Below are 12,980 nucleotides of genomic sequence, written 5' to 3'. Positions count from 1 at the left end.
AGGCATATCTAGCTATTCATAACATATCTGTGGGATAGCATACCCGAGCTTGTCTTCTACCACTCCCCCTAACGCATCACGATTATCGATACACTAATCCTATAGCTTAGATTACCTATAAGACCTTGTGCCAATCATGGGACTTGAGCCCACTAAGCTTATTGTCCTTTGAAAATGCTCCTTTCAAGCAATGCATGTTTCTATGGGTGTTTGAAAAGAGGCAATGCCTGGCCTGACGGTTGCCTCCTCTCTCTTGGAGAGGATCCATGTTGCTTTCAAGAGGACAACTTTCGAGCACACACTTGGGGCCACAAACGAGGCATCCTATTCATAGCATGCAAGTCTTCTCGCACTCTTCTTGAGTCTTTGGAACCAACCAAGTGTGCCCAAATAGTAGCCCCCACATTCTTGAAGAGATGCATGGGATCCAAGAGATGATTGATTTGTAACTGACCCCAATAAGGAAGCTCATGAAATATGGATAGCCTCTTTATACCATGAGGAGGCTCCTCTCCATTCACCCTTCAAGCCTGAATCCATTCATTTGCCTTCAAATATGGTGGTGGTGGATTAAGTTGACCTCCATGCGTGAGATGGTCCAATGAAAGGTATCGAGCATGACCTTCATAAACATTTTTCCATATGTTTGGAGTATCATGCAAGCGGTTTCCAACCCGGTCCACAAATAGGACAAGCATGGTACCCACTTGTAACAAGTCTTGCACAATGCATGAATGTGTTGGTATAAGACATGCATGTGAAAGAGAGTCATAAAAGCATAATCCTACATTATACATGTAAAGACACAACCACGTACCTGCACACTCTCCATATCCTGGGTAGTCATGCATGGTCCACATCAAGATTCCTCTAACCGAAATGTCATTGGTATGTTTAGGAGCTCTGGAAATATCAAAGACCCGCACTCCTCTCCATAAGATCTGTAACTCCTCTATCAAAGGTGCCATGTACACGTCCATATTTTTGGCCTTGTACTTCCCTGGCACAAGCAGTGCAAGCATGAGGTCTCCCTTCTTTATTGTTAGACATGGTGGGATATTGTAATTCACCAAGACTATGGGCCATGTCAACCAAGATGTCGAGCGTAACTCGAAAGGGTTCATTTCATCCATGGCGAGCCCAAGATGTAAGTTGCATGGCTCCCTTGCAAAGTCCAACCATTGATTGTCTATTTGCTTCCAAACTGCACAATCTGTGGAAATCCTCAATGTGTCATCAATGGACCGATGAGATGCATGCCAAGTCATCAACTCCGCTATGGATTTGCAACAGAACATGTGTTGTATTCTTGCAATGATGGGAAAGTGTCTCAAGACCTTTACTGGGATCTGCTCACCCTATAAGTCATCTCTATATCGTTGTTCCCCACACTCCGGACAACTAGCCAAATCTCCATGCTCATGACGAAAGACAATGCAATCATTACGGCAAGCATGGATGGTATCATAATCCATACCCACCATTGTTAGCATCTTTTTCACTTCATCTCTTGATGCGGGCATGGTATTTGGTGTAGGAAGCATCTTCTAGAGAAACCTATCGCAATTCAAAAATACATAGGCTTCGAATAATGATGATTCTCAAACATACATGATGATTTTTAAAACAAACACTATTAGGGCATGCAGAATGGCTAAGTCATTATCAAAGATTTGACCTTCAATTTCAGCATTCGCAGCCTGTGTTTCAAGTTCCCAAGGAAAATCTGAGTCATCATTGGTATGGGTACCTTCTTCAGGTTCATTATCCCACTCGAGGTCAGCCATAAATAATGGCATCTCTAGATCGACTGGTTCTTCATGTTGGAGTGGAGGATCTACCTGTAGTGCCTTAGCATCGATCTATGAGAAGATGGGGTCTAATGAATGGCAGTTGTCGATGGTTGCCAATGTTTGTATCCAGTTATTGACATTGCTTTGTGAGTCACCCACTATGGCATGATGTTGCAAGGGAGCTGATTTGCTTGAGATTGTTGTTGAAGATGTGTCATCCAACGCTCTAGGCACAATTGGTTTAATAGCTCCTGTCCCCACATTCACCCTGATGGTAGTGTCATGATTCTGGATTGTCAGTCTATCAGCTCCCCACTCATGGAGGACTAATGCTTCCCGTAACCAAGTCCGTCCCAGTAAGATTTGATAGGATTTTTTGGGGAGATCCAAGATTGTGAATTGAAGGGAAAAGCGGACTCCGACGATCTTTGTGGACACACCATTCACTATTCCCAAGGGTTTAGCCCATGAATAATCGGCAAGGCGTATGTTGAAATTAGCCTTTTGCATTGGTGGGAGACCTCATTCTTCGTAGAGCTCATTTGATAGGACATTTACACCTGCTCCACCATCCACTATGGCTTGGACTTCATTATAGGCTTTGTGGATCAAAGGCACATTAATGTTGCATATGTCATCTCTCTCACCCATCCGCACAGGGATATCTTCAATGTCATTCATAGGTGGAGGGGGATTTGCGAGTTTAATCCATCCTTTGAAACTCTCCCAGAGATTGGGACAATTCCATAGGAGGATTTCGATGGGAATTGACACAGGGCAACTCAGGATGCTAGAGAGTGCGGCTCCTTCAAGTTGACATGGTGGTACATTATGTTGTGGAGTCTGTTGTTGGAACAGAGGCTCAAGTACAGTATCAATACTTTGTGGGGCCAAGTCACGGATTGGGTCTTAAGCTTGTTTCTTAGCCTCAAATTGAGCTTATTCGTTTTGTACCCATTGTTGAAGTGCCTGAAATCGAGCCTTCTCCACCTCTACATTGGGGTATGGAGCTTCTTTTATTTAAGGCTCAGGAGGTGATGTGGATGAGCTCAACTGTTCATTGCTTGGCAGAGGTGGAGGCATTTGTGCTTTCTTTTTTAGAAGTCGCTTTGGTTGGATTGGAATGTTAGGGTCCTTGGTGGCCTCTTTCTGTTGGCATGTAATTACATTTACAGGTTGTGATTTTACACTTGCCGGACCCAGACTTTGATGGTCCACCCCAATGATGCCGACGGGGATGTCAAGCTTAACCTCTGTTTGTTCTAGGATCTTATTTTTCATGGGGCAATACATACATGCATGTCCTATGCCACAATCTCTGTAGAGTGGTTGGAAAGTAGCTGGGCTACCACGATGAGGGCACTCTACAATCCGATGATTTTCTCCACAACCGTAGAACTTGATTGGTGTGCAATATGTGTTGGGACGTACTTGATTTCCATAAACTGGTATTAGACCCTCTGCACCTTCTACATAGTGCACTGGGTACTCTACTTCATACTCAAATGGCGAGTCTACTTCCTCGGCTTGTAATTGATGTATGGGAACTACCTAAGGAGCTAGATTTGGTGCTCTTGGATATGGTTGTGGATTCAGATTCCTGAGTAGTTGTGGGATTTGTGTCCGAATGGGAACATGATTTAGCCTTGGAGCTAGGGGTGCTTGTGCAAGTGCCGGTTGGCTGTATACTGGCATGGGTGATGCTTGGTATTGTTGAGGTTGAGGCAGGTTATTGCGCATGTTGAAGATGCAACTGTTTTTATCATGGCCGCTGACGACACAGATATGGCACCACGACCTTGGTGGTGGATTTGCTTGTGCAGTGATCTTGGCTCTTAGGATCAGGCACTCATTTGCTATATGATTTGCGATGCAGTGTGGACACCAGACATTTTCTCGCCGTGGATATATTTGAGTTGGCGGCTGAGACAAGTGAAGTTTTTGATCCATGGCCTGCATCATATCTTCTTTCAGCTTCAAGGTCATGGCCTCTAGGGGATCTTCATTTGATGTTTTGGCAATGGACTTGGATTTGCCTTTTTGGAGTGCTTATCTCGGGTACTAGATCTGCCATCATCACTGCTGGTGTCTGAGTCTGTCATGCCATCCTCGATGTCAATGGCTGCCGCATGAGCAGCATTGAACGTTTCATAGCTACTTATCTTTTTCATATCTTTTAAGATTTTCTTTCTGAGTCCTACAATGAACCATGCCGTGAGGTACTTTGCATCTAGGCGTGGGTCACATTTGGCGATTAATCTTTTCATCTTACCGAAGTATGTGCGTACGTCTTCTCTCTGGCCTTGTTCGATCTTGCTGAGTTGGAGAGCAGGATCATCTTGTAGCCTCTCCATTTGAAAGTGTCGTTTGAATTCTGTTTGGAGTAGGTCCCATGTGGCGTGCTCTTCCACTAGAAGGTCTAGGTACCATTCAGATGCTTCATCAATTAAGGCCATGGGAAACCAAGCCAGCTTGGTTTCATGGGATTGATCTTCACCTGCTCCGCATGCGGCATCAAAATGCTGGAGGAATCGGGCTAGGTCTCCTCGACCATTATATTTGGGAAGTTCCAGTTTTTCCAAGGGGCGTTTGCCTTGATTGTTATTATTTCTTCGATTAAAGAAATTTTTGGCCTCTGCATCGAGGTCGATATCCCCATCATGGTCGCGATGGCGTCTAGCCATGTTGGGGCGTGGCGGAGTTAAAGGTAGTGCTTGAATCTCAGGGGGGGAATCGGGGTAGAGGATTGTCAGGGGCGGTGGTTGCAACAGAGTTGTATGCGAATTTAGCAAGCGTTGGAGTCGAAGGCATTGGCCGGAACGTAGTTGCATACAGATTGGGCGAGATTTGTAAAGGATGTCTCTGCCACAAGTGCGGGTGTGGATGTAGTTTAGTTGGGAGGGTTAGAGTGTTGTTAGGTTGTGTAGGGACCGTCATGTTAATATTGTGCCTAAGATTGTCCTACGTGTGTAGGGAAATGTGTCGGTGCAGACGGATCGGTAATCGGAGGTCACGACATGAAAATACGAGCAAATTTGTGCGAAACGAGGCCCACATGGGGGCACGAATGAGCAAGTGCTAGGGATGCCAAAATGGTGTGCAATGGGCTAGAAAAATAGCCCATAGCGTGGTGTTTTTGTGTGTGAAATCTGGGTTCAAACGGGGTTCAGTTTGGGTCTCAAATGGATGAGTTACGAGGGGTTAAAGCAGGGGTAAAATTGACCTTTTTTTTGGGGGGGGCCTAAGGGTGGTGTGAATGGACTTAAAGTCCAACTGAGGGGTTGGAACCAAGTTAATCTAGTTAGGTTTTACTAACCTAGATTACTAACTGAAGGTTAGTGAACCTAACCTAACTATTAGTAGCTAACCTAGGTAAACTAACCTTAGTTATACTAACCTAAGATAACTAAACTAACCTAACCTAACCTAACCTAGTCTAACTAACCTAGAGTTAACTAACCTAGGGTTAGGTTAACTAACCTAGGTTTAGTTATAGGTTAGGTTTTGTGTGTTTTTATTTATTTATTTTTTAACACTATTGGGGGGGGGCTCCTTGGTAGTGGCGCAGCCGAGGGGGGTTTCGCCCGGCGGCGTGGCAGGGGTTCAGGGGAGGGGCCGGGGGGAAGTGAGGAGGGGGCGAGGGGAGAGGACGAGGGGTGAGAGGGGAGGGGGCGAGGGGTGAGAGGAGGGGCAGGGTGGCACTACGGGGCAGCACCGCAGGGGGCAAGGCGACGGGCGGGGGGTGAGAGGGGAGGGGGTGAGGGGAGAGGGCAGGGGGTGAGAGGGGAGGGGGGCGGGGCGGCAGGCGGGGGGTGAGAGGAGAGGGGGCGAGGGGAGAGGGCAGGGGGTGAGAGAGGAGGGGATGAGGGGTGAGAGGAGAGGGGCGGGGTGGCACTGCAGGGCGTCGTCAGGCAGCGACGGGGTAGCGGGCGGGGTGGCAGGCAAGGGGTGGGGTGGCGAGGGGGCGGGCCGAGCAGCAAGGGGTGAGGGGAGAGGGAGAGCAGAGAGGGGGAGGGGGGTGGGAGTTAGAGAGAGGGAGAGAGGGGGAAAAAAAAAAGGAGAGAGAGAGAGAGAGTGGGGGGGAGGGGGGAGAGAGAGAGAGAGAGAGAGAGAGAGAGAGAGAGGGGGGGGGAGGTAAAGAGAGAGAAAGAGAGAGAAAGAAAGAGAGAGAGGGGGGGGAAAGGGGGTGGTGGAGATGGAGGGGGGAGCGGGGAGGGGATGGTGGTGGAGATGGAGGGGGGAGGGGGAAGAGGGGGAGGGGATGGTGGTGGAGATAGAGGGGGGGAAGGGGAAAGGGGGTGGTGGAGATGGAGGGGGAAGAGGGGGAGGGGATGGTGGTGGAGATGGAGGGGGGAAAGGCGGAGGGGGGAGGGGGTGGTGGAAATGAGAGGGGGAAAAAAAAGAAGAGAAAAACTTGACGGACAGAAATCCAAAGGGAGGAAGAGGTGGTCACCTAAACGCTCTCCAAGTCTTTCTCGACGTAATGGGATTGTTGAAGAACAATGGACGGTGAGTGGATGGCTAGGTTATCACTGCGAGATGGGCTCAAAGTCACTTACAATGTGAGGATGGGAGTAAGGTGGTGGTTGGTGGAGAGGGAGGAGTGTCTTGCATAGGGCTCGGAATGAAGAGAAGGATGGAGGCACAATGTGAAAGATGAAGAATGAGGAGGTGGAGTGGGTTTTTATAGGAAATGAGTTTAGGTTTAGGGTTAAACCCTAAACTCTTCCCGAGTCGTAACTCTTTATGGATAGCTCGGATTGCTCTTCTGCAAAAAGGTGAAATGATCAAAATTGCAAGCTCTACGTAGTCGTGTCCACTACCTAGCCTAATTGTTTATCATGTGGCTTCTATTTAAGAAATAAAGAAATTTTCTTAAGGTAGTAACCCAAGGTTGATGCTTGGTGTAGATATGTTTGGCTAGAAATGAAAAAAAAAAATTACTCTCCTTGCCCTTGAGTGTTATGTTCCTGAAAGTTCGAAGTAGTTTGTTTTTCTTCTGAGGCTTTTTGTCACCTACAGATATATTGAGGTCGTCGTTTGTAGTATACATGTAGCTTAGGACCTCGAGTCATGTTTTGGTGAGAGACGTAGGCTTAAGTGTGGTAAGCAAACAAAGTGCATGCATGTGTAAAAGGAACGTGTATCATCATGATTGAGGTAATGAAGGCTTTCACCTTCATTGGGGGTTGCAAGGTTTAGGAGGAGTTTAAGGGTTAGAAGGAGGTTCCAGGGTTAGAAGGAGGATCCAAGGTCTAGAAGGAGGTTCTAGGGTTTAGAGAGAGGTTCCAGAGTTTAGAAGAGGTTCTAGGATTAGAAGGAGGTTCCAAGGTTTAGGAGTCCAGGGTTAGAAGGAGGATCCAAGGTTCAGGGTAGAGTACATGGTGGAGAACTCGTCTCCCTCGTAGATCATGGAGTTTAAGGGTTGAGGAACAAAGGGTTTAGGGGGAGCATAGGAGTAGGAGAGGAAGAAGGTGTAAGAGCATGGGGGAAAGAGGAGAGAGGAGGGAGGAGGAGGAGGAGGAGGAGGAGGGAGGAGGAGAAGGGAGGAGGAGAAGGGAGGAGGAAGAAGGAGGAGGAAGAGGAAGGAGGAAGAGGAAGGAGGAGAAGGGAGGAGGAGAAGGAGAGGAGGAGGAGAGGGAGAGGATAGGTTGCAAGGTTGGAGGAGAGGGGAGGAGGAGTTGCAAGGTTAAGACATGCTTTTGGACGTGGAGTGCAAGGAAGCATGGACACTTGAGACAATTGCTTGGAATACCAATGTAGAACTCAACACAATGCCCCAAAGAGTGCGGGCTTCACTCCATTATGGGGTATTTATACAAGTTGGAGAGCTTCTCTCTCTGCATGTAGGAATTGTAACACATTCTCTCTCTACATGTAGAAGTCGTATGTAGAAGTTGTAACACATTCTCTTTCTACATGTAGAAGTTATATGTAGAAGTTGTAACACATTCTCTTTCTACATGTAGAACTCGCATATAGAAGTTGTAACACATTCCCTTTCTACATGTACAAGTTGTAACACATTCTCTTTCTACATGTACAAGTTGTATGTAGAAGTTGTAACACTTTCTCTTTCTACATAAGTCCATATTGGCACAGAGTCAACACACTCACGCTTATGAGCGGTGTGGGACTAGCCCCTTGGTGGTTGACCTCCCTCGAGCCTGGCAATCTTAACTAGTGCCTGCCTCTTAAGCGAAGATCTTTTATTGCCAAGTATCGTAACAATCTTTGACTTGGCCCATTTATCTGTGAACTGAACATTGGGGGGATCGGGATACCTAGAGCGAACAGCAGTCAGGGTCTCATCAGCCAACTTTTTTGGATGGTCTTTCTAGTGAATAAAGCAATCTCTGTAGTTGTTAGCAATTATAGAGTGCATGAAGGCCATGATGTCCTTCCCCGGTGCATCCATCAAGATGCCTCCTATTTGAGTGATGTCATAGAAGATCGTACCATCACCCTCTAGCATGTCTGCATCATCTGAATCATTCCCATCCCCACCACTATCCCCCCCAAAGCACTGTGCCATGCATCCCCCACCACTCTCCCTGCTACTATGCCTGCTTCCCTATTGTGTTGAGCTAGTACGTACCTGGAGAAGTGACTCTCGACTATACGGGAGTATGTTGGCCACTCATAATTGGAGAAGTGACTCTTGATGGCACAAGAGTACACTGACAGCTCTTTGAGGCAGAAGGACCTCTTGACTGTAGGGGGAGAAGGGGCTCGGCCGACTGGGCTATCTCAACTCTGCTGGGATAATCTCAGCTGGTGTGGGATTGGGGTGGTTTGGAGTCTGTACTGCCGATGCCTACGGGGTGTTTGTAGTACCCATCATGTATGTGTGTAACTCCACAGGAGTGGGAGGGTGCCCCAAAATATTATATAACTCCCGAAAGATGGCATCCCAAAGATCAGGTTAGGCTGAAGACCTTCCTGGCCACATGATGAAGTGAAGAAAAGAAAAGAAGAAGATTACCATTGAGCATGCCCTTGTCACAAGATGCAAAAGAAAAAATAGAGTGACAGCCTGACATTGAGCAGGCATTTATAGACTCCTGCATTCTTTAAAGTACAGTTATAGAAGTCTGTATCTGCTTGCTTAATGTCAGGCTATTGAAGCTTCACATGGGGAAAATGAGAGAAGGAAAGAGAGGAAAAGAGAGGAAAAGAGAGGAGAAAAAAGAAAGGAGATAAGAGAGAAAAAGAGAGGAGAAAATAGAAGGAAAGAGAGGAGAAAGGAAAGGAAAAGAGAGGAGAAAAAGAGAGAAAAAGTGGGGATAAAAGAGAGAAAAAGAGAGAAGGAAAGAGAGGAGAAAAGAGAGGACAATAGAGGAAAAGAGAGGAGAAAAAAAGAGAGGAGATAAGAGAGGAAAATTATCACGAAAAGAGAAGGAAAGAGAGGATAAAAGAGAGAAAAGGTGAGGATAAAAGAGAGAAAAAGAGAGAAGGAAAGAGACGAGAAAAGAGGGGAGGGAAAGAGAGAGAAAGAGAGAAGGAAAGAGATGAGAAAAGAGACGAAAAGAGAAGGAAAGAGAGGAGATAAGAGAGAAAAAGAGAGACGAAAAGAGAAGGAAATAGAGGATAAAAGAGAGAAGGAAAAAGAGAGACAAGGTGAAGGAAAGAGGGGATAAAAGAGAGGAAAACAAAGAGAAGGAAAGAGAGGAGAAAAGAGAGGAAAATAGAGGAAAAGAGAGGAGAAAAAAAGAGAAAAAGAGAGGAGATGAGAGAGAAAAATTACCACAAAAAGAGAAGGAAAGAGAGGATAAAAGAGAGAAGGAAAAAGAGAGAAAAGGTGAGGATAAAAGAGAGAAAAAGAGAGAAGGAAAGAGAGGAGAAAAGAGAGGAGGGAAAGAGAGAAAAAGAGAGAAGGAAAGAGAGGAGAAAGGAGAGAAAAAGAGAACGCAATCCCTTATTTCCTCACGAATGCAATCCCTTTCTTCAATCATGGTTTCCCTTTCCATCATTCATGCAATCCCTTTCTTCAATCATGCAATCCTTTTCCATCATTCATGCAATCCCTTTCTTCATTCATGCAATCACTTATTTCCATCATTCAATATGCAATCCTTTTCTTGGAAGTGAAAGTGGAAGGGGAAGGGGAAGGGGAAGGGAAAGAGAAGGAAAAGGAAGGGGAAAGGGAAGAACACATAAGACTATCGTAGCGCATCTAACAACGCATCAATAGGTGCGACTGTCTATTTTTCTAAAAGACAGACGCACTGTTAGACGCGTCTATAGACACGCTCTGACAGACCTCTTTTTCTAAGAAATTGAAAAGGACATGCGTCCAACCCCAAAAAGAACAACACTAGTACCAAAAACATCCGTTCCTTGCATACAACAAAGGACGAATCCAAAGAGAGCAACTTTTAAAGAAGATTAATTGTCAAGAGACTTACCTTGGATAGAGGTATAGAAGCTTCTTGTCCTTCTTCAAAGCTACTTCTCTTTCTTCTCTTCCTTGTTCACCCTCTTCTCTTATGTGCTTGGGGATGAGTGTGTGTGAGCCTGGAGATGAGTGTGGGTGCTTGGAGATAAGTGTGGATGCCCCGAGCTGTGTTTATTAATAGGAAAGCAAGCCATGCGATGCTAAAAGTATGTGAAGAAAAGCAAGCGCGCTAAAAGTAGGTTCAAAAATCAGCTCACAGTCTACATGTCTAAAAGCGCATCTAACTACGCATCTAAACGCATGTCTATCAATGCATCTAAAGTACATTTTAGACGTGCCTATAGACACGCTCCACAGTACAGATGCAGTGTTAGACGCACTTTTAGACACTCCACAGAGTTTTGACATTTACAACTCATGCAAGAATAAATTTTTTGGGTTGTTTATCTCTAAGATGTCGTCATCTTCAATAAGTAGCTCTAATGAGGATGAATCCCTCTGTATCCACCATCGCGAAATGTGGTTGGAGCAAAAAATCAAATGTATGTGTGATCGATGTGGAGGAAACATGTATCATGCACGCGGAATTACACTCAATCACTTCTCAAAGTATGGAGAATGGGATGCGACCGTAAACATGGTAAGTGTTAAAGATTTAAGGTTGATTGAGATACCTATGGGTGTTCATGTGTTTGAGTTATGATCCCGTTTTAATTTGATACAGGATGCAGTGCAACACTCGCATATGTTGCCCTATGCTCGTCGTGAGGAAGCGAAGCATCGGCGATATGAGGTGGGATCTTCAGGAGGGACCATTACGGATGCATGGAGTGATGGTGATAGTAGCCCTCTGCCATTACCTCATGAGGCCATGGAGGAGGAGCTGTTTGATGATATGGTGCGGAATTTATATGTCCATCAATCCTCAAGTAGGGATGATCGCATGGAGTAGGACAATCTTTTTACCACAGCATCGACTCCACTATTTGAGAGGTGCACATTCTCTGTTCTACGTGCCTCCCTTGAGTTACTAAACTTGCAGACCTGGAGCAATGCAAGTTTGAATGCATTACTGAAGTAAGCTTTAAAGTCTATTTTGCAAACATGGTGAATCATGCTAGTGGGTCAATTACTCGAATGCTTTTTCTCATTTATGGTCTTCACGTGCAAGCTATTGTGTAAAATGCTTTCAAGGGAGAATAAATTACCGACCTCAAGAGATATGGCAAGGAAACATGTGACCTCTCTTGGAGGATTAGATTACAAGTGCATCCATGCATGCGTCACCGATTGCATTTTGTTTCGTGGACCACATAAGGATGCAAGAGAGTGTCCTACTTGTGGAGAGGCAAGATATAGAGCAGATCTCAAAACTTTGGATGTGCCTCATAAGGTTCTGCAACATTTTCCCAGAATCCCTTGCATCCAACATATGTTCAAGTGCAAATCCATATTGCAGAGCTCATTTCATGGCATTCCTCCCATCGATTAACTGATGGCAAGTGGAGAACTCCCGCAGACACTCCTGCGTGGAAGCATATTGAAGACACATGGCCAAGCTTCAAGGAAGAACCTAGGAGCTTGAGACTTGGATTGGGTATGGACAGTCTGAACCCATTTGGTATCAAAAGCACCTCTTATAGTGTATGGCCAATGATATTGGTGAATTATAATCTTCCAACCTCTATGGTGAGTAAGAAAGGACATGTTATGTTATCCCTTCTAATTCTAGGGAAACATAAAGTCAAAAATCCTGATGTTTATTTGGAGCCTTTGATTGACCAGCTAGAGATACTTTGGAGAGGTATCAAGGTGCATGATGTGAGTAGACCTCCCTCATCATGAGACTTCAACTGCAAAGCAGTCTTGATGGGGACGATGCATGACTTCCCAGGCTATGGCAAGTGTTCAGGTAAGCATTGCACTTTTAATTATGAGTAGGCAAATGATGTGGCACCCTAAACCCACCTTCAACTCTTAATTGCATCTATTGTTCAAGTCTCACTACATCATGTTACCATGCATGTCCTGTTTGTGGTCCTTTGCTAGTTGCCTCACAGGCAAACGCATTGAATAAGGTTATCTATGAGAATCACCATCAATTTCTCCCACCTGATCATCCTAGATATGTCGCCCCTTGGAATGAACTCCCCCCACAATAACTCACTGCGGGAGATTGGATGAGAATTTGGGATGGTTCCACGACTCCTCCACTACTTGGCATGAGTCGGTAAGGGTTTGTAACTATTGTGTGCTATATTGGCTGGAAATAAAGATTGCCCCCTAACACCAGCTTTTGTTTAGATACTCCATCTTTTATCGTTTACCATATTGGTCCCACCTCAAGTTCAATCACCTGCTTGATCCCATGCATATCTTCAAGAATGTGGCATCTACCATTTGGGAACATTTGAATGGGACACGAGATTCCGCAGGCATAAGGGAGGATCTATGCACCACAGGGAGGATGCGTGAAGCTTGGCCACAAGAGATGCCAAATGGGTGTGTTTTTTTACCTCGTGCACTGTGGAGGTTATCAAAGCTAGAGATGGTGGCAGTGAAGCATGCTATCACTACAATCCATACTCCCACTGGATGCATGAGGCGTTTGAAGGGGGCCTTCACAAAGAGCAAGAAAAGAGGTGTAGAGCAATTGTATGGCTTGAAATCTCATGATTGGCACAAGATGCTCCAAGTAAGTATTTTACGTGCATATTATCTTTTTCCTTCCAAATTTGTGAGTGAATTAGAAGCAACTAATCAACCATTCCTCGTGTGTTTAGTTCATA

General features: G+C 45.5%; 1 pseudogene; it reads right to left on the bottom strand.

Annotated features, from left to right (window-relative positions):
- Nucleotides 1-524: 524 nt before the first annotated feature.
- On the bottom strand, nucleotides 525-1,475 carry LOC147898163 (uncharacterized; annotated as a pseudogene).
- Between the last annotated feature and the right edge of the window lie 11,505 nt (nucleotides 1,476-12,980).

This window comes from Dipteris shenzhenensis, chromosome 9, assembly GCF_047967505.1.
Source record: "Dipteris shenzhenensis isolate YYH24624 ecotype China chromosome 9, Dip_SZ_1.0, whole genome shotgun sequence".
Taxonomy (NCBI): Eukaryota; Viridiplantae; Streptophyta; class Polypodiopsida; order Gleicheniales; family Dipteridaceae; genus Dipteris; species Dipteris shenzhenensis.
Note: the sequence above shows the minus strand (reverse complement) of the source record. Positions and strands in the feature narration are given on the sequence as shown.